We start from the raw sequence: 22,430 nt of genomic DNA on the forward strand, positions 1-22,430 counted from the left end.
CAATGATCTCTGGTGACGCTGACTGCAGCGTGGATGACAATGATCTCTGGTGATGCTGACTGCAGCGTGGATGACAATGATCTCTGGTGACGCTGACTGCAGCGTGGATGACAATGATCTCTGGTGACGCTGACTGCAGCGTGGATGACAATGATCTCTGGTGACGCTGACTGCAGCATGGATGACAATGATCTCTGGTGACGCTGACTGCAGCATGGATGACAATGATCTCTGGTGATGCTGACTGCAGACAATGATCTCTGTGATGACTGCAGCATGATGACTCTGGTGACGCTGACTGCAGCCTGGATGACAATGATCTCTGGTGACGCTGACTGCAGCGTGGATGACAATGATCTCTGGTGACGCTGACTGCAGCGTGGATGACAATGATCTCTGGTGACGCTGACTGCAGCATGGATGACAATGATCTCTGGTGACGCTGACTGCAGGTGGATGACTGATCTCTGCAGCGTGGATGACAATGATCTCTGGTGACGCTGACTGCAGCGTGGATGACAATGATCTCTGGTGACGCTGACTGCAGCATGGATGACAATGATCTCTGGTGATACAGACTGCAGCATGGATGACAATGATCTCTGGTGATGCTGACTGCAGCATGGATGACAATGATCTCTGGTGATGCTGACTGCAGCATGGATGACAATGATCTCTGGTGATGCTGACTGCAGCATGGATGACAATGATCTCTGGTGATACAGACTGCAGCATGGATGACAATGATCTCTGGTGATACAGACTGCAGCATGGATGACAATGATCTCTGGTGATACAGACTGCAGCATGGATGACAATGATCTCTGGAGACGCTGACTGCAGCATGGATGACAATGATCTCTGGTGATGCTGACTGCAGCATGGATGACAATGATCTCTGGTGATGCTGACTGCAGCATGGATGACAATGATCTCTGGTGACGCTGACTGCAGCATGGATGACAATGATCTCTGGTGACGCTGACTGCAGCATGGATGACAATGATCTCTGGTGACGCTGACTGCAGCGTGGATGACAATGATCTCTGGTGACGCTGACTGCAGCATGGATGACAATGATCTCTGGTGACGCTGACTGCAGCATGGATGACAATGATCTCTGGTGACGCTGACTGCAGCATGGATGACAATGATCTCTGGTGACGCTGACTGCAGCATGGATGACAATGATCTCTGGTGATGCTGACTGCAGCATGGATGACAATGATCTCTGGTGAGCATGGATGCTGACTGCAGCATGGATGACAATGATCTCTGGTGACAATGATCTCTGGTGACGCTGACTGCAGCATGGATGACAATGATCTCTGGTGCTGACTGCTGACTGCATGGATGACGATGATCTCTGGTGACGCTGACTGCAGCATGGATGACAATGATCTCTGGTGACGCTGACTGCAGCATGGATGACAATGATCTCTGGTGACGCTGACTGCAGCATGGATGACAATGACTGCAGCATGGATGACAATGATCTCTGGTGACGCTGACTGCAGCATGGATGACAATGATCTCTGGTGACACTAGAGCAATATTTGCAAGTTATCAAAGTTACTGCAGCTTGTGGATGACAATGATCTTTTGTGGTGATGCTGACTGCAGCATGGATGACAATTATCTCTGGTGACGCTGACTGCAGCATGGATGACAATGATCTCTGGTGATGCTGACGCAGCTTGGATGACAATGATCTCTGGTGACGCTTTTATTAAATTATTCCTAATTTTTAAAGGTGTAGAGGGGTAAGCCGGTGGAAGGCCTCGTTCAGACGACTGAAAGCTTCAGCTGTGGGTCATCATATGACCAAGACCCGCGTCATGAAACACTTGTCCTGTTTCCTGACGAAACTTGCATTACCTAACCAGATTTTTTAAGATATTTTCCCCTTCAAGGACAATACCTTGATGCTGGCGAGTGACTCTTGATTGAAGTAACTGAAGTTATCTTCGTCTTACTCATACAATGATCAATAATGATTTTCTCCTGTTCCAAAAAAGCAGATGATTCTATTTTTTTAGAAACACCATTTATTTTTGAATTAATCAGAAATAAAAAAAATAGAGGCATCAACTAAATGTTTGGAAAATATCGTGGAAATATTATGAAAACAATTTAAGCTTAGAAAAAATAAATATTTTTGAAAAACACCGTGGAATTTTTAATGTCATTGTGGAAGCCTAGTTTAAGTTAAGGGGACATGATGTGAATATAAGGAAGATTTTCTGTAGTATTAAAGTGTAAGTGAAAATAGTTATTAGACTTGCAGATATAATTCAGAAAACCTGCTTCATTGTTCAGAAAACCTGCTTCATTGTTCAGGAAACCTGCTTCATTGTTCTGGAAACCTGCTTCATTGTTCTGGAAACCTGCTTCATTGTTCAGGAAACCTGCTTCATTGTTCAGGAAACCTGCTTCATTGTTCAGGAAACCTGCTTCATTGTTCAGGAAACCTGCTTCATTGTTCTGGAAACCTGCTTCATTGTTCAGGAAACCTGCTTCATTGTTCAGGAAACCTGCTTCATTGTTCTGGAAACCTGCTTCATTGTTCAGGAAACCTGCTTCATTGTTCAGGAAACCTGCTTCATTGTTCAGGAAACCTGCTTCATTGTTCAGGAAACCTGCTTCATTGTTCAGGAAACCTGCTTCATTGTTCAGGAAACCTGCTTCATTGTTCAGGAAACCTGCTTCATTGTTCAGGAAACCTGCTTCATTGTTCAGGAAACCTGCTTCATTGTTCAGGAAACCTGCTTCATTGTTCAGGAAACCTGCTTCATTGTTCAGGAAACCTGCTTCATTGTTCAGGAAACCTGCTTCATTGTTCAGGAAACCTGCTTCATTGTTCAGGAAACCTGCTTCATTGTTCAGGAAACCTGCTTCATTGTTCAGGAAACCTGCTTCATTGTTCAGGAAACCTGCTTCATTGTTCAGGAAACCTGCTTCATTGTTCAGGAAACCTGCTTCATTGTTCAGGAAACCTGCTTCATTGTTCAGGAAACCTGCTTCATTGTTCAAAACCTGCTTCATTGTTCAGGAAACCTGCTTCATTGTTCAGGAAACCTGCTTCATTGTTCAGGAAACCTGCTTCATTGTTCAGGAAACCTGCTTCATTGTTCAGGAAACCTGCTTCATTGTTCAGGAAACCTGCTTCATTGTTCAGGAAACCTGCTTCATTGTTCTGGAAACCTGCTTCATTGTTCAGGAAACCTGCTTCATTGTTCAGGAAACCTGCTTCATTGTTCAGGAAACCTGCTTCATTGTTCAGGAAACCTGCTTCATTTTTTCAGGAAACCTGCTTCATTGTTCAGGAAACCTGCTTCATTGTTCAGGAAACCTGCTTCATTGTTCAGGAAACCTGCTTCATTGTTCAGGAAACCTGCTTCATTGTTCAGGAAACCTGCTTCATTGTTCAGGAAACCTGCTTCATTGTTCAGGAAACCTGCTTCATTGTTCAGGAAACCTGCTTCATTGTTCAGGAAACCTGCTTCATTGTTCGGTACAAACTTGTCATCATTGTAAATTATGGTAATGGTTATCACCCATATTTATCACTGTGTTTATTCCTCTTTAATCTCCTTCCCTCTTGATCCTTTCCTCTTCCCCTTTCACTTCTCATGCCCTTCCTTCAGTTTTCTCTCCTCCTTTCTTCCCTTCCTCTTTCTGCATTAACACTTGAAAGTCGGCTACAAGTGGTGTGTCCAGAGCGCCACAGGAAAGGGGAGAGACATAACCATCATTCAGAGTGAAGATGTGCAGCAGAAGGCAGCTGGTCAGCCTCCCCCTCCCTTCCTACAACCCCCTTTTATTCAGAACCCATCCTCCTCCCCTTGTATTCACCTACTTGTACTCACACACTTGCACCCAACTACAATTGTGTTAGAGAAACTTTAATTCCTAGAAACTCTGCTTATTAAGAATCGACCGGTGTGAAACCCCCTTAATTAAGAAGTCATAGTGTTTTAAATAAGAACCTAAGATTGAGGAGAAATGCAGTAGGCTTTTTGGCTCATGCTAGACATGTTGTCTTGGCTCAAGCTAGGTAATTCCTATTTTCGCCTCACAATTTCCACTCATTTATTTGTTTACTGTTTGTTTGCTTCGCGTGGCACAGTTGGATACTTTACTCCGTTCATCTGTCACTCATTTGACTAACAAACAAAATAACCTACCTGGAGTCTACCTGGAGGGCATTCCGGGGATCAACGTCCCCGCGGCCCGGTCCACGACCAGGCCTACCGGTGGATCAGGGCCTGATCAACGAGGCTGTTACTGATAAATTAAACACATGTGCAACTCTTGGGTATCTTTATTGAGGAAACGTTTCGCCACACAGTGGCTTCATCAGTCCATACGTAGGAGAAACTTGAAGAACAGGAGAAGAATGAGGTAATCAGTCCCTCAACCTTGAGTCAGTGTGGTCAGTCCATCAATCTTGAATAGAATACGGCATATCAGCGGAGAAGCAGCTTATAAACCGTATGGCAGGAGAGGTGCAGCAGTCATAGGTCGTGTCACATTTGTTCAATGTGGAAGTAGGTCGTGCTTGCCTAATTCTTGGGCACGACCTACTTCCACATTGAACAAATGTGACACGACCTATGACTGCTGCACCTCTCCTGCCATACGGTTTATAAGCTGCTTCTCCGCTGATATGCCGTATTCTATTCAAGATTGATGGACTGACCACACTGACTCAAGGTTGAGGGACTGATTACCTCATTCCCCTCCTGTTCTTCAAGTTTCTCCTACGTATGGACTGATGAAGCCACTGTGTGGCGAAACGTTTCCTCAATAAAGATACCCAAGAGTTGCACATGTGTCTAATTTATCAACATGTCGGTTCTCTGAACCATTCATCTACGAGGCTGTTACTGCTGGCCGCACGTAATCCAACGTACGAACCACAGCCCGGCTGATCCGGCACCGTCTTTAGGTATCTGTCCAGCTCCCTCTTCAAGACAACCAGGGGTCTTCCCGTAATGCCCCCTATTGCTGGTGGGAGGCTATTGAACAGTCTTGGGCCCCGGACACTTATTGTATTTTCTCTTAGTGTACCAGTGACGCCCCTACTTTTCACTGGGGGTATGTTGCATCGCCTGCCAAGTCTTTTGCTTTCGTATGGAGTGATTGCTGTGTGCATATTAGGGACCAGTCCCTCCAGAATCTTCCAGGTGTAGATTACGATATATCTCTCTCGCCTGCGCTCTAGTGAGTACAAGTCAAGTGCTTCCAGGTGCTGCCAGTAGTTAAGGTGTTTGATGGAACTTATACGTGCAGTAAAGGTTCTCTGTACATTCTCTAGCTCTGCAATTTCACCTGCCTTGAATGGGGATGTTAATGTACAGCAGTATTCCAGCCTAGAAAGAATAAGTGATTTAAAAAGGATCATCATTGGCTTAGCATCTCTTGTCTTGAATGTTCTCATTATCCATCCTATCAGTTTCCTAGCAGATGTGATAGTGGCGTTGTTGTGGTCCTTGAAGGTGAGGTTTTCGGACATTACCACACCCAGGTCCTTCACATTACTTTTAGAGTTTGTAGTATACTCAGTCCTAGTTATTATTTCCTCCAGTTTTCCATAACGGAGTAGTTGGAATTTGTCTTCATTGAACATCATATTGTTCTCTGTTGCCCATTGGAAAACTTTGTTTATATCTTCTTGGAGCTTTACCGTGTCCTCAATGGATGACACTCTCATGCAGATCCTAGTATCGTCTGCAAAAGATGATACAGTGATGTGGTTTACATCTCTGTCTATGTCTGATATGAGAATAAGGAACAGGATAGGTGCGAGTACTGTGCCTTGTGGGACAGAGCTCTTCACTATGGCAGCATCTGATTTAACTCTGTTTACCACTACTCTTTGTGTGCGATTGGTTAGAAAGTTGAAGATCCATTTGCCTACTTTGTCTTTATTATTACAAAGTTTCGTTGAGAGCATTAAGTTTATATAGAAAACATATTAACTACTTCTTACATAGTCCGTCTGGTCAGGTGAAGAGTGGAGATGAGGATCTGGGTTGTATGTCATGAGCTGCTGTCTGAGGTAGTTGTCATGTGGACGTGTGGTTAACGAGGAAAAAAGCACCTTGGGTTGTATCTATTGTGTAGCAAGTCTGGATGAACGCTGCTTCTATGCATCTCCTCCTGAGTCTACCCGCCTCCATTAATACAAGTGGAGTTTTCTCTCGGGCCATAAAATTTACGGTCTTGCCCTCCTGTCGTGAGCATTGTGTGTTGTACAAACTGTCTCCACTATATAGTATTAGCTGCACCTGTACCAGGAATGGTGTTGACTTCGTCAGTGTTGCTTGATGTCCTTGATGGTTTGGGATGACACGGCTGCCATATCAGTTTTAACTTGATGAAGGATGGGAACAGCTGAAGTAGTGGTGTTATTGGTGGGGAAGAACTATACGCCTGCCGACCTGTTGGTCTTTTTTGGGGTTCCAGGATAGGTTGCACTTTATTTCTGCAATCCGTATTACAATGCTGGGGCAACTTATGCCCAGAAAAGCTGTTGGAGATAGAGTGGCAGTATTAAATGCTGCAAATCCTATAGTCTTTGAGACAGAGCTTGGTCAGAACCCATGCTTGACAGGGTTGATCTCTTCCTTCGCGTCTTCCTCCCTCACACTCTACTTAAATATCTTACTACTTCTGTTGAAGGTCAGTTGCCCCCATCTTCCCCTCCCCCTCCAAGCAGTCTCTCCTCTCTCCTGCAATCCCTCCCCTCCCTATCTCCCCTCCAAGCAGTCCCTCCTCTCTCCTTTCCTGCATCCCCCCCTCCCCTCCCCTCCCTATCTCATATTCCCCTCACTAGGATACCTCACATTTGTCTCCTCACTTAATTCTACTACTTTCCCCTCACTGGAGTTCCTCAGCTTCCCCTCCCTGTAATTCCTCATGCTACCATTACATCAGTCCCTCAGCTGCAGCCAGACCATCTGCTCACATCTATCTAGTACCCTTCTGTTAACAAACCATAACAACATGACAAATTCTAACTTGACAACAAACTATGACATGGCAACAAACTATGACATGGCAACAAACTATGACATGGCAACAAACTATGACATGGCAACAAACTATGACATGGCAACAAACTATGACATGGCAACAAACCTTACCTTGACAACAAACCATAACTCATGACAAACTTTAACTTGACAACAAACCATAACATGATAACACATCATAACAAAACAACAAACCATAACTTGACAGACTATGAAAAAAAATCATAACTTGACAAACCATAACTTGTACATGAACGGTACACAATACCGATAAGTTAGAAAAATTTAGACACATGTGCAACATCTGGGTATCTTGAATATAGACGTTTCGCCACCCAGATGTTGCACCTGTGTCTAAATTTTTCAAACCATAACTTGACAAACCATAATTTGACAAACTATGACAACAAACCATAACTTGACGATAAACCATAATATGACAAAAAAAAATTGCAAGACTCTCCCCTCTTCAATTTTCCCCTCTTTACTCTCAACGCTCTACCTTCTACTCTTTCTACTTTTTCCCTCGCTCGTCTCGATCTTCCTTCTTGTCATCCCCCTCCCTCTCCCCTCTTCCCCCTCCATCTCCCCTCTTCCCCCTCCCTCTCCCCTCTTCCCCCTCCCTCTCCCCTCTTCCACCTCCCTCTCCCCTCTCCCCTTTTCCCCCTCCCTCTCCCCTCTTCCCCATCCCTCTCCCTTCTTCCCCCTCCCTCTCCCCTCTGGGATGCGACTCGGGGAATCCCCCTGCTGGCCCGGTGCCCAAGATGCTTCCCCTTGTGCAGGTAACCAAAGTAACACCCCCGCCTGGCGATGACGTCCCCTCATTCCCTCCTCCCCTACCCAATCTCTATGTTGCTTCCCCTTTATCCTCCTACTCTGTTCACTCTTCCACGTCCCCTTACTCCTCCACCTCCCTTCAGTCGATCCTCCCTTTTCTGTTTCCCCTTTCCCTCCTCCCCTTCCTCTCTCACTACTTCTCTCTTCCTCCTGATCCTCTCATCCCCCACTGTATTGCTCCCCTCCTCTCCCCCTTCCCTCCTTCTTCCCCTTGCTTCTACCTTTCCTTCTCTCCTTTCCCCCGCATCCTCTCTTCCTCCCTCGATATTGCTCCCTTTCTCTTATTCCTCTCATATCCAACTCTGTTGCTCCTCTCCCTTTTCCCCTCCCATCCCTCTCCTCTTGTTACCACAGAACCATAAATTTACTGTTGAGGTTAAGTACACTAACTCTCTGGCTTTTCTAGATATTTTAGCGATTAAAAGGAGTTGTGATATTCATCTATTGTTGCGTGTGTGTTGTCAACCTGACCTCGGGGATTCAGAGTTAATATCTTTATAATAATTATAATAATAACTTCTACAAGTACGTGTACAAGGTATACAGGCCTGGCTGACAACAATGACATACTACTATATAGAAAGCCGCTTGTTATGCAGCACATTTCCCGCAAATTAAGTCAATTTTGTCCCAGGATGCGACCCACAGAAGTCAACTAACACCCAGGTACCTATTTTACTGATAGGTGAACATGGAAAGCAGGTATCTTAAGGAAACACGTCCTTACATTTCCACCCGTACCGTGGATCGACCCCCGGACCTCACTGTGTGAGCTGGGTGCGCTACCAATCGATGGGTATGCACCCAATGCCCATCTTGTGAGTGGTAGTTACCCCATACCCATCCTGTGGGTGGTAGTTACCCCATACCCATCCTGTAGGTGGTAGTTACCCCATACCCATCCTGTGGGTGGTAGTTACCCCCATACCCATCCTGTGGGTGGTACCCCATACCCATATGTGTGTGATACCCCATACCTATCCTTTGGGTGGTAATCAGGCCCGGTGGCCTGGTGGCTAAAGCTCCCGCTTCACACACGGAGGGCCCGGGTTCGATTCCCGGCGGGTGGAAACATTCGACACGTTTCCTTACACCTGTTGTCCTGTTCACCTAGCAGCAAATAGGTACCTGGGTGTTAGTCGACTGGTGTGGGTCGCATCCTGGGGGACAAGATTAAGGACCCCAATGGAAATAAGTTAGACAGTCCTCGATGACGCACTGACTTTCTTGGGTTATCCTGGGTGGCTAACCCTCCGGGGTTAAAAGTCCGAACGAAATCTTATCTTATCTTATCAAAAGATTACAGATGTACATAATGGGTCCAGGAACTGGGCTGCGAGTTTTGATACCTAAATAAGTTACAGTCGTACCGAACTATTTGCATGTTAATATCTGGGAGCTGCCCATAACGAAGTGCTTCTTAATATTGTCTTAAGAATACTTCAAGTTTGCTTAGAGATTCCTTCTCCTCCCGATGACACAGCACGAGTTGCTATGTGGACTGACTCGAGCAGTGATGGTTCATTGATATCTGTTGTCTTTGTTGTGGTGATTTATCGATGTCTGTTGTTACTTCTGTGGTGGTTCAGTAATGTTTGTTGTCACTGTTGTGGTGGTTCAGTAATGTTTGTTGTCACTGGATGTCTGTTGTTACTTCTGTGGTGGTTCAGTAATGTTTGTTGTCACTAAGTTGCTTGTGGGAATCAACTTGCTAGTTCTCGTCTTGCCTCTGCCGAGTGGAAATTTATTTCTTCTGACTCAGAGGTTTTCAGATGTGTATTTGTCACTGTAATAAATTTTACAGAATGTTATTTTTAATGTTTTAATCGCGTTGTGCCTAGAAGACTGGACGGAGAGTAAAAAATGGATGAAACTCGCGACTACGTAATTCAACTCCCCGATGATTCCAAGGATCCTGGCCCCAGTAGCCATTAGAGCACGAGAACACACACTGTGTAGTCTAACTGGGCCGAGTCTTGCTTGTAAACAACACTTAAAGCAGCAGGACAAAAGGAGAGATGGAAAGATTATGTATTACTGAGAATGAAAGGCAGCTGTTTAGGTCTGTAAGACTACTCTCGATCTTGTAGTAAGACCACATTGGTGGAGCAGCTATAGTATCAAGACTCGTGCAGGATACTCTACCTATGGTAGGTACATAAAATGACCGAAAAGTTGGCGCACTGGGTAAATATTCATACTTTTTTTAACAAACCGGCTATATCCCACCGAGGCAGGGTGACCTAAAAAGAAAAACGAAAGTTTCTCTTTTTAAATTTATTAATGTATACAGGAGAAGGGGTTACTAGCCCCTTGCTCCGGCATTTTAGTCGCCTCTTACGACACGCACGACTTATGGAGGAAGAATTCTGTTCCACTTCTCCCATAGAGAAATATTTAACTATAGTCATTATTATTTAAACTAGGTTTGATTGAGAAATATTACAGTAGAAAATGTTAAAGGTACCGTAAACTAAGAATACACTAGCATTGTATGTAATGAAAAAGAGCTAAAAAAATGTATATGACGTAGTTCGTTATACGAGTTTACTCCCAAACTGCGGTAAAGTACACCATCACAAGAGATTGATAGCACCAACGCCGTCTGGCTCACCAATGGAAGTGGGAATGGTGTGTATAAATCACTTAGCTGTTTCTTGCGTGTTTCGGGTAGAGTTGTTGTCAATAAATATATCTTGTGAACATAGTCAATAAATTAGAGTGAAGTGCTTAAGAGGCAGACGATGCCTTTTTTTGTTTACTTATAGATAGTCTGTGTAAAGTGGTGCTGGTCTCACTGCTAACACACCACTAAAATGATATTCTGTCTTTGTTCGGTAAAAAAATATTGTACAGTCTATACAGCTTCAATAATTTGACTTACAGATTCAGTACCATTCCTGAAACACTGATCCTGCAACTATTATGGATAGCTGTAATTACTCTTACACCCAAGATCAAAATAATAATAATAATAATAATAATAATAATAATAATAATAATAATAATAATAATAATAATAATAATAATAATAATGATAATAATAATAATAATAATAATAATAATAGTCTGGCAGTTTTGCAGCTGAAGTTAATGGCTGTCATGAATCAGTCGTTTGCACTGTGTCACAAAATAATTAACTGTCACACGAATCACGAATCTTATGATGAACAGATTCGATTGTTGATTTGTATGAAAATTTATTGTCCCTGTCACACAAAAATATAGAGAAAAAAGCTATATAAAAAATATGGTGACATTATCCAGTATCTAGTACATACATAGAACTTTATTTTGTAAGTAACACTTGAAATGACATAGATATCAGAGTAGAAGCACACGTGTCACTGTGTATCATCAATCTGTCTTGCAGAGGTAACGATGGTTAAAACCATCACTGGTATTGTGGAGCTTTTGGTGGAATGGGTCTGACCGTTGTTATGTTATTACTTGGTAAACTCCAGGCAGGTATGGTGAGGGTATCGAATCTTTCTTGATTAAGACACATGTGCAACGGTTGGGTATCTTTATTGTCGAAAGGTTTCGCCTACACAGTAGATTTGTTCAGTTAAATACAGAAGCAGCAGGTGTAGTAGCGACATGAAGATGATGTATGGTGAGACGAGATATGAGGTGGTCAGTCCCTCAGCCTGGAGGTCTGGAACGATGTCGTTCCAGACCATAGAGCTGAGCTCTTCTCCAGCCTGAGGGACTGACCACCTCATATCTCGTCTCATCATACATCATCTTCATGTCGCTACTACACCTGCTGCTTCTGTATTTAACTGAACAAATCTACTATGTAGGCGAAACCTTTCAATAATGCAAATACCCAACAGATATTGCACATGTGTTTTAATCATTAACTTGCCTGTATTTTATACCATTATAATGGAATGTTTGCTAGGTCCCCAACCTGTTCCAACACGCGACATCATGTGTTGACAGTCACATGTCAACTTTTCGCATAAAAATGTGATCGTTTCATTTTTGTAAATTGGGTGGAGGAGCTTAAATGTCACATCCCATGTCAACGATGAGAAGTTTCAATTACTCAGATATGGTAAACACGAGAAAATTAAATCTTCATTAGAGTACAAAACAAATTCTGGCCACAAAATAGAGCGAAACACCAACGTCAAAGACCTGGGAGTGATCATGTCGGAGGATCTCACCTTCAAGGACCATAACATTGTATCAATCGCATCTGCTAGAAAAATGACAGGATGGATAATGAGAACCTTCAAAACTAGGGAAGCCAAGCCCATGATGACACTCTTCAGGTCACTTGTTCTATCTAGGCTGGAATATTGCTGCACACTAACAGCACCTTTCAAGGCAGGTGAAATTGCTGACCTAGAAAATGTACAGAGAACCTTCACGGCGCGCATAACGGAGATAAAACACCTCAATTACTGGGAGCGCTTGAGGTTCCTGAACCTGTACTCCCTGGAACGCAGGCGGGAGAGATACATGATTATATACACCTGGAAAATCCTAGAGGGACTAGTACCGAACTTGCACACGAAAATCACTCACTACGAAAGCAAAAGACTTGGCAGACGATGCAACATCCCCCCAATGAAAAGCAGGGGTGTCACTAGCACGTTAAGAGACCATACAATAAGTGTCAGGGGCCCAAGACTGTTCAACTGCCTCCCAGCATACATAAGGGGAATTACCAACAGACCCCTGGCAGTCTTCAAGCTGGCAATGGACAAGCACCTAAAGTCGGTTCCTGACCAGCCGGGCTGTGGCTCGTACGTTGGTTTGCGTGCAGCCAGCAGTAACAGCCTGGTTGATCAGGCTCTGATCCACCAGGAGGCCTGGTCACAGACCGGGCCGCGGGGGCATTGACCCCCGGAACTCTCTCCAGGTAAACTCCAGGTAAATATCCTATGTCACATCTTATGTGACATTAGGTGTCCTTGAAGAGGTACATTTTAGAAGCTGCCTATTTGTTTTGTCTTCGACTAAGACGAGTTTGGAATGTCAGGCGTGTTTATAGTCACAGTGCTCTAATATTCTACAATAGAGTGAAGGGTTATGTGGTGGAGTAAAGAAGATGAAACAGCCACTCAACTATTTAGATATAGTCTGAATCTACTTCTGAAACCAATTATGAAGGACTCTGAAGAAACTAATGGGAGCTCACTGTATTCTCATTCATTGTGTATCATTGTTCCAGAATAGTATTTCCCATGAATTTGACCGAGTACCTCTATAGCGTTTATAAGTATTAAGCTTCATTTAGAACTTACAGTTTGTGTTACTAAGTATCTATGAAAAGTGAAGAGGGAACATGCACCTCCAAGTATGACAACAATGTTGTTGATTCTTAAGTAAGAACAAACCCAACTATCTGAGACTTCACGTAGCTAACATCAAAATCTTCATTTTAAGTATGTTAATAGTAGTGGTATAGTGACAGTGTTACATTTTAAGTGTGTTAATAGTAGTGGTATAGTGACAGTGTTACATTTTAAGTATGTAAATATTAGTGGTATTGTGAAAATGTAACTTTTCAAGTATGTTAATATTAGTGGTATAGTGACAGTGTTACATTTTAAGTATGTTAATATTAGTGGTATAGTGACAGTGTTACATTTTAAGTATGTTAATATTAGTGGTATAGTGACAGTGTTACATTTTAAGTATGTTAATATTAGTGGTATAGTGATAGTGTTACATTTTAAGTATGTTAATATTAGTGGTATAGTGACAGTGTTACATTTTAAGTATGTTAATATTAGTGGTATAGTGACAGTGTTACATTTTAAGTATGTTAATATTAGTGGTATAGTGACAGTGTTACATTTTAAGTATGTTAATATTAGTGGTATAGTGACAGTGTTACATTTTAAGTGTGTTAATATTAGTGGTATAGTGACAGTGTTACATTTTAAGTGTGCTTATAGTGGTATATTGAAAGTGACATTTTAAGTGTGTTAACAGTAGTATACTGAAAGTGTGACATTTAAAGTGTATTAACAGTAGTATAGTGAGTGTTATATTTTAAGTGTATTAACATTGATTAATAATTGAAGTCGTTTAGAGAGGCACACTCAAAACATTTAATGGAACATACCCAGTATTATAAAAATAAATTTGAAAATTGTCCTCTAAACACTTCAGTAAGAATCTCGACGTTTTTTATAAGTAGGATTCACCAATATTGAAAATTTCAAGCCTATCAGAAGAGGCTTTCTCAAGCTATTGCACGGAAATCGAAATCAGGAACAATCAATAAAAAAATGATCAGAGGTGCTTGTACATAATAACAGTTGCACGAATCTCTAGTTGCAGTATGCCAACGCTGATATGTTGCAGGATGAAGTGTTCTCAGGTTATAAATGAAAGCTTTAAAGGAAGAAAAAACTAACAGGTACCTCTGCAAGGACACGTAATTACCACCATGGAGAATATAAGCCCAGGGAACGAAGAGCTTATACCAAAAACTAGAAGTTATTCAAAGAAACCTGAGGTTGGACAGTGATAATACTTTCCGTAAAGAAAATTAGTCACGTGAAGAATTGGTAGATTAGATCAGATTTTGCCACCGAAGTGGCTAGTATTTTGTGCATCCCATATCCATCTTGGGGACAAAGAGCTAATGGATATAAAAAGCCTTGGAACTAGGCCCCAAAAGGTTTAGCAGGAGTACATCTAGACTTGTATCTGGAATTCATTTATCTGTTACAAACAAATTTAGGAAATTTGCTTAATATATCTAGTATCTTATTTTCATTAAAAAGATATTTTGACATGTCACATAGGTTATTATACTATCTCTATATTCCTCAATAACTGGACAATTAAGCACACGTGTTCATCAAGATAGTGACCACAGAGCTAGTTACACTGCATTTAGTTTGATCATCATCTGTGTCTGCCAAACTGCCAGACGTACTTGTAACCAAGCTTAAGCCTGGACACTTCATCAGTCAGTCTGTGCTCATTGCAAGTTGCTCCATAAACGTTTTTATCTACGTTCATGTTATCATAGTGGGTTATAGTCTACTTAGATCCATGCTTTTTTCTTCATAATTCAATGTTACTTGTTCTCTTCCCTTCGCGCTTCTGTGTGACTAGTTAATGGTACGAGGAGGAACGGAACGTCGTCACAAGTTTCAGTCTCCTAGGTCCAGGTTATTTATGTATTGTTTCAGGGCGGTTTGAGGCGTTTTCTGATACTGTAATTACATTAAACACACAGATAACACAATAGGTGAAGGAGACAGGAAGCCGCCACGTGGGCGAAAAGTCACATCAAAACAGTCTATGATTATTGCAACGACGTCTCGCTCAAGGGAAACTTTTATTACGATAACGAATTCCACATGAAACGAACGTTGTTATGATAAAAGACTTACGTTGCAATGTTCGAAGATAACGTAACAGAGAGGAACACAATAGCTGACGTAAATGTGGAAAATAACAGATAACGTAATAGTAAAACAATAGCTGACGTAATCGTGGCAAGCAATAGTAACGTAATAGGAAGAGGATCGTGAGTGCTTGACAAAGTACTACACAGAGGGAAATGTTGACACAGGAATGTCTAGCTGTACAATACGGGTTTTTATTTTTATGCTGAATTTCATACTGCAGCGGCTCAGTAGTTAAGAGCGATCTCCCCCTCACACATAAAGCAGAATATAACTATAGCATTAACCTCACCAGCAACAAACCAGGCCGTATATTGTACCGTAGTAGGTTCGCCGGTCTTGTCCCGGCCCGAGTCATTTCCCGGCGTTGGCCCCAGGGTGGGGGGTGTCGCTTATCTTCTTTCTTCTGCCCTGTGCGGATGTCTTGCTATAGTCCCTCCGGATGGAGGGTGACATCTTCTCTCTTGCGATGACAGGCCATATACAAATACCATCAATAACAAAGTATTTTCACCTAGTAGAATCAAGAGGACCACTAGGATGTTGATTCCTGCAAGCAACTGCAGTGATAACAGACATCCCTGAATCAACACAACCAATCACTCTACATCACTATTCGTGCAGTCACTGGAAGGAAACCTCCAAGCGAACTGCGGATATCCTGACGAAGGACCTTCTTTGACAGCAACAGGTAGCGAAGGAATGAGGTGAGATTTATCCAGGCTCACTACATGTAATCTCGTTGTTGTGAAATCATATAATGGTTGCCATAAACACAATAGTTATAGGCATACTATCGTGATAATTTATGGAGATTTAGCTAAAGATGATTTGAAAGTCAGTGTGCTATGTTAGGGGTTACACCAGGGGTTACACCAGGGGTTACACCAGGGGTTACACCAGGAGTTCATTAGGGGCACACCTGGAACCTACAGGTTCCATATCAGGGCCTTACTAGCGCCACACCATGGCTACATCAGGGCCACCCCAAGCGTGGGGCAAATCCCTTCCTGTGTGTACAAATGTGTTTACACAGAGGTAAGTACTCAGCCTTCCTCCGTGAAGATCCATTAACTGGATCATCACTATCAAGTCCACAAAAACATTTTCATATCCTCCTGCAGAGTTTTACAATAACCTTAAAGGAAGGTGCCCACACACCGGTAACGAGCTTTTGATCCAGCAATCTTAAGCTACTCTTCCCTATTACAGATCAAAGTTGACTCTCACCCATTCCGCTGGTTCTGTGTAACTCCTACGAGTTTAGCGCTTCCCCATATACTATTATTATTATTATTATTATTATTATTATTATTAATATTATTATTATTATTATTAATTTGAATAGCAGTCGCTCTCTCGAGGACTTGTGTATATTAAGATTATATTCGTGTTTGATCCAAGGGGAGGGTAGCTCCAATTCTTTGGATCAAGAGCCTTTCACCAGCATGAAAACACCTCTTTTGAAGAAGTATGTTAATAGCCGGTGCATATGAGAGCTTAACGTCCCTCCACAACAGATTTAGAAATAACTCTTTTATGGCTTTAAGTCAAAATCTGGTCATTGTGGTAGTCTACAAGCCTCCGGATGCAACGTCCCAACAATTCCAGGAACAGCTCTTGAAAATTGACCACTGTCTGGAAAATCTGCCAGCTCCTGCCCCCAACATCTTGCTCCTGGGGGATTTCAACCTGAGGCACCTAAAATGGAGGAACATAGCAAATGATGCTGTAGCAGAGATAACACCAGGAGGCAGCTCCGATGAAAGCACACACGCACACGAGCTTTTAAATCTCTGCACCTCTCTCTGCATCTCTCACCTTAAACCAACAAATAATAGAGCCTACAAGATTGAAGAATACACTAGACCTCATCTTCACTAACAATGATGACCTGATACGAAATGTCATCATATCAAAAACAATATACTCAGATCACAACATAATCGAGGATCAGACATGTATGTGCGGAGCCCCAGACCGACAAAATGAGATTAGTCACGAGGGAGCCTTCACCAAATTCACCCCTCAGGGAAAGTTCCTTGATGTTGGTGAGGGGCTCTTGATTTAGGGAATTGGATCTGTGCTCCAGTTCCCCGAATTAAGCCTGAATGCCTTCCACATCCCCCCCCAGGCGCTGTATAATCCTACGGGTTTAGCTCTTCCCCTTGATTATAATAATAATAATAATAATAATTCACCAAATTCAGCTTCAATAACAAGAACATAAAGTGGGACCAAGTAAACCAAGTCCTAAATGATATAAGCTGGGAAGATATACTAAGCAACACAGATTCCAAACTATGTCTAGAACAGATTAACTCTGTGGCACTGGAGGTATGCTCAAAGCATATTCCTTTAAGAAAAGGAGAAGATGTAAACTAGAAAGAGAAAGGCGCTCCTTATACAGGCAGAGGCAAAGAATAACAGAGCGGCCAATATATCTGCTCAGAGAAATAGCAAATATCGAACTAAAGCTAAAGGACTCTTATAGGAGTCAAGAAATGCGGGAAGAACTAAAAGCCATAAATGAAATAGAAAGAAACCCAAAGTATTTCTTTTCTTACGCCAAATCAAAGTCGAGAACAACGTCCAGTATTGGGCCCCTACTTAAACAAGATGGGTCCTACACAGATGACAGCAAGGAAATGAGTGAGCTACTCAAGTCCCAATATGACTCAGTTTTTAGCAAGCCGCTAACCAGACTGAGAGTCGAAGATCGAAATGAATTTTTTATGAGAGAGCCACAGAATTTGGTTAACACAAGCCTATCCGATGTTATCCTGACGCCAAATGACTTCGAAAAGGCGATAAATGACATGCCCATGCACTCTGCCCCAGGCCCAGACACATGGAACTCTGTGTTCATCAAGAATTGCAAGAAGCCCCTATCACGTGCCCTTAACATCCTATGGAGACGGAGTATAGATACAGGGGTCGTCCTACAGCTGTGAAAAACAACAGACATAGCCCCACTCCACAAAGATGGGACTAAAGCAATAGCAAAGATCTACAGACCGATAGCGCTAACGTCCCAGATCATAAAAATCCTTGAAAGGGTCCTAAGAAGCAAGATCGCCACCCATCTAGATGCTCATCAGTTACACAACCCAGGGCAACATGGGTTTAGAGCAGGTCGCTCTTGTCTGTCCTAGCTAGTAGGCCACTCTGGATGCTCTAGGAGACAAACGAAGAGTAGATGTAATATACACAGACTTTGCAAAAGCCTTTGACAAGTGTGACCATGGTGTAATAGCGCACAAAATCCGTGCTAAAGGAATAACAGGAAAAGTTGGTAGATGGATCCATAATTTCCTAACAAATAGAACACAAAGAGTAGTAGTAAACAGAGTTAAGTTAAGTCTGAGGCGGCTACGGGGCAAAGCTCTGCTCCACAAGGCACAGTACTCGCTCCCATCTTGTTCCTCATCCTTATATCTGAGATAGACAGGGATATTAGCCACAACGCCGTGTCTTCTTTTGCAGATGACACCCGAATTTGCATGACAGTATCCTCCACTGAAGACACCGCAGAAAACAATATGAAATTCAATGATAAGAAATTTCAATTGCTCCAACATGGAAAACATGAGGAAATTAAACTATATCGGAGTATAAACAAATTCCAACCACACCGTAGAGCGAAAAACTAATGTAAAAGACCTGGGAGTGATCATGTCGGAAGATCTTGCCTTCAAAGACCATAACATTGTATCAATCACATCTGCTAGAAAAATGACAGGATGGATAATGAGAACTTTCAAAACTAGGGATACCAAGCCCATGATGACACTCTTCAGGTCGCTTGTTCTCTCTAGGCTGGAATATTGCTGCACACTAACAGCGCCTTTCAAGGCAGGTGAAATTGCTGACCTAGAAAATGTACAGAGAACCTTCACAGCACACATAACTGCGATAAAACACCTCAATCACTGGGAGCGCTTGAAGTTCCTGAACCTGTACTCCCTGGAACGCAGCGGGAGAGATACATGATCATATACACTTGGAAAATTTTAGAGGGATTCGTACCAAACTTGCACACGAAAATCACTCCCTATGAGAACAATAGACTCGGCAGACGATGCAACATCCCCCCAATGAAAAGCAGGGGTACCACTAACACGATAAGAGACAACACAATAGGTGTCAGGGGCCCAAGACTGTTCAACTGCCTCCCAGCATACATAAGGAGGATTTTTCAATAGACCCCTGGCTGTCTTCAAGCAGCCACTGGACAGGCACTTGAAGTCAGTACTTGACCAGCCGGGCTGTGGTTCATACGTCGGTTTGTGTGCGGCCAACAGTAACAGCCTGGTTGATCATTCTCTGATTCACCATGAAGCCTGGTCACAGAACTGGCCGCGGAGGCGTTGACCCCCGGAACTTTCTCCAGGTATACTCCAGGTAAGGTGCCCTGTGGCCTGGTGGCTTGTGAGGGAAAAGTTCAACAGATAGCAGTAGTGAGCGAGTACATGGTAACGATAGTTTGATTGCCGGCTGCTTGTTAAGGTAGGGTCAGTCTAGCTCCCGCTTTCCCCTCCCCCTTTCTCTCCACCCCGAAAGGTGACGTGTGGGGCTCCGGCCAAACAGTAATCACTGGACTCACAGCTCCCAGCACAACTGTAAGTAAAAGCCTCTGCTCCTATTCTAGTGGATACTGGTTGAAAGCTTCACTTTTGACCAATAATAAACTTAGTCCTTTCAGTTTTAAGCTCCACATGAGACTTTTCGATAATCACCACCTTTTTTAAGTATCTTACACTTATCATGGAGAGTGATTTCTTAAGCAGTGGGTAACCTGTCTCTCTTTCCAGCTTGGAATGACAGATCGGGTCACCTGCCAACCAACGAGAAGTGTTGAAGGAGACGGACTGAAACCGGTCTTGGGACGTCACTTTATAATCTACCTACCTGATTAATTGTACAGGACACTACCCCTCATCTTTGTAGTGGTAAAGAACCTGCGTTCCTGTCATCTGGACTGACTATTCAAGGTTATAGACTCTGTGAAGAACTAGTCGTTGGGTTGTCACTAAACACCTGTGACCCCCCCACATCATCATCAACGGCTACAATTTCCACAAGACAGTGTCAACCTCAACCAGACGCTCCAGTATAACTGTACATATTAGCGTTGAATTAAAATGTCATTTTTCCATTTCATTTTTCATTTTTCTTTCAAGTAGGATACACCTTCATATTTCAATGTTTTATCTTTGCATTACTAAATAATAAAGTGTTTATCTTTGTGAATTATTTCTTTTTCTATTCATTAATTTTCCTGAGGAGGAGCCAGCCTTGGTAATACTGTCTGAAGTTGTTACAGAGCTGAGTAATCCTTCACAGGCTACAGCTCTCGCTTCACACTGCGGTTGTCTGTGTTCCCCGTCAGTAAAATGGGTACCTGGGTGCTAGTCGACTGGTGTGGGTCGCATCCTGGGACAAGGAACTAATTTGCCCGAAATGCTCGGCATAACAAGCGGCTTTCTATATGGTAGTATGTCACTGATGTCAGCTAGGACTGTATACCTTGTACATGTACTTGTAAATAAAGATATTATCATTTTATTATTATTATTATTATTATTACTACTGCTGCTATTATTATAGGTAGTATGAGTGTTGTGAGTGGGAACTGAGTGGGAAGATGTTTATTCCAGTCCTGGGCAGTTGTCTGCCATTACCTGCCTTCCTGACTGGTGAAGCTACTGTAATATTCCATTCATAGTATTGACAACACGTCCAACGTGGTTACCCGAGGGTCGGGTTCTACACAGTCTGTATTAAGAGACTGTGAAGAGTGTAGACTTTCATCCCCCTTCCCCCTAGTTTCACTCCCATGCATTCCTTTAGGTAGACAATAGCAAAATTCGACAAGTGGAAGCATTTGATAATATGCAGCAGTTTTATTAAAAAGATTATCTGCTAGCATTGTCTTCACTCCGGCCTTTCTTTCCCTTCCTTCCCTCCTCAGCCCTTCACTGCCCTTCAGTTCACCTCTCGTGCCTCTTCACTCACCCCACTTGCAAGTTTTCCTGAAATCTTCCCCCCAAAAATTGAATGTAGATTTGTTTAGAGTCACACTGCCTCCTTCCACGACGAGGAAACGTTTCTTTAGACTTAGTCTGTTGTGGAATGTGTGGGTGTCATCGGTAGGCTTACTGTAATGCCGCCTCTGAGTGCCAAGCTGATACCTGTCTTCGTGTTTTTACATCAGCTTCCTGATACTGTAAACTTACAAATAACGTACTGTATTTTAAGTTTTGGTCCCTGTAAGCTGTTGCGTCCAGCCTTGACCACTACAGTGTAAAGACCCTTGACCACTCCGTCTTGATTTAACAAATTGCCATCGTTCGAGATCAGGCTGTTTCACTTGCAATGCAATCATATTAAGCTACATATCCGCTGTCATATTTATTGATATTCACAGACAGCGATGGCATACCTCTCAGTATGTCATCGCTGTTTACATTAAATCTTGATTAGATGGTGCCTAGTCAATGAAAAAAAATAAATATTATTAATTATTATTATTCTTGACCTGTTTCTTACAGGATAGGTTGCCACCATTACACTCGGATTATAGTCACGGGAAACGCTAAGCTTGTAAACGTTTTTCTCACTTCCCAGGCGTCTATGCAACGCCTGAGAAATGAGAAACAGACTTGATCCAAAGAAGGGAAGAGAACTCTCTGGATCAAGAGGCCTATATCAGCATCAATACACACTTTGTCGAAAGGTTATGTATAGGAGCCGAGAAGTGTGCATTTCACAGGGTATATACACCAAGAGCGGTATATCTTAAGTGTATATCCATCGAGTGGTGTATATCTCTGTGTAGACATATACACCGAGAGGTATTTCTCAACGTATATACAGAGGTGTGTATATTGGTTGTGTACCTTATGGCATATAAATTGAGTGTTTATTTTTCAGTTTATAAAACTGCGTATCTCAGTTTATTTACACTTTGAGTATATTTTAAAGTTATCTAGCAAAGTTTGACATTCTTGACGTTTGGTGAAGGTGGATGACGGTCTTACTGACCTACCAGTACCACGTAGACCTTAAATCTAACAAACTAACAATGACTGGGTCTTACCAAGGCCGCGTTGTCAGCTTAAGTTAGGTTAGCGAAGTTAATCAATGTCTCGCTAAAACCTGG

The sequence above is a fragment of the Cherax quadricarinatus genome, chromosome 4 (assembly GCF_038502225.1).
Source record: "Cherax quadricarinatus isolate ZL_2023a chromosome 4, ASM3850222v1, whole genome shotgun sequence".
Classification (NCBI taxonomy): domain Eukaryota; kingdom Metazoa; phylum Arthropoda; class Malacostraca; order Decapoda; family Parastacidae; genus Cherax; species Cherax quadricarinatus.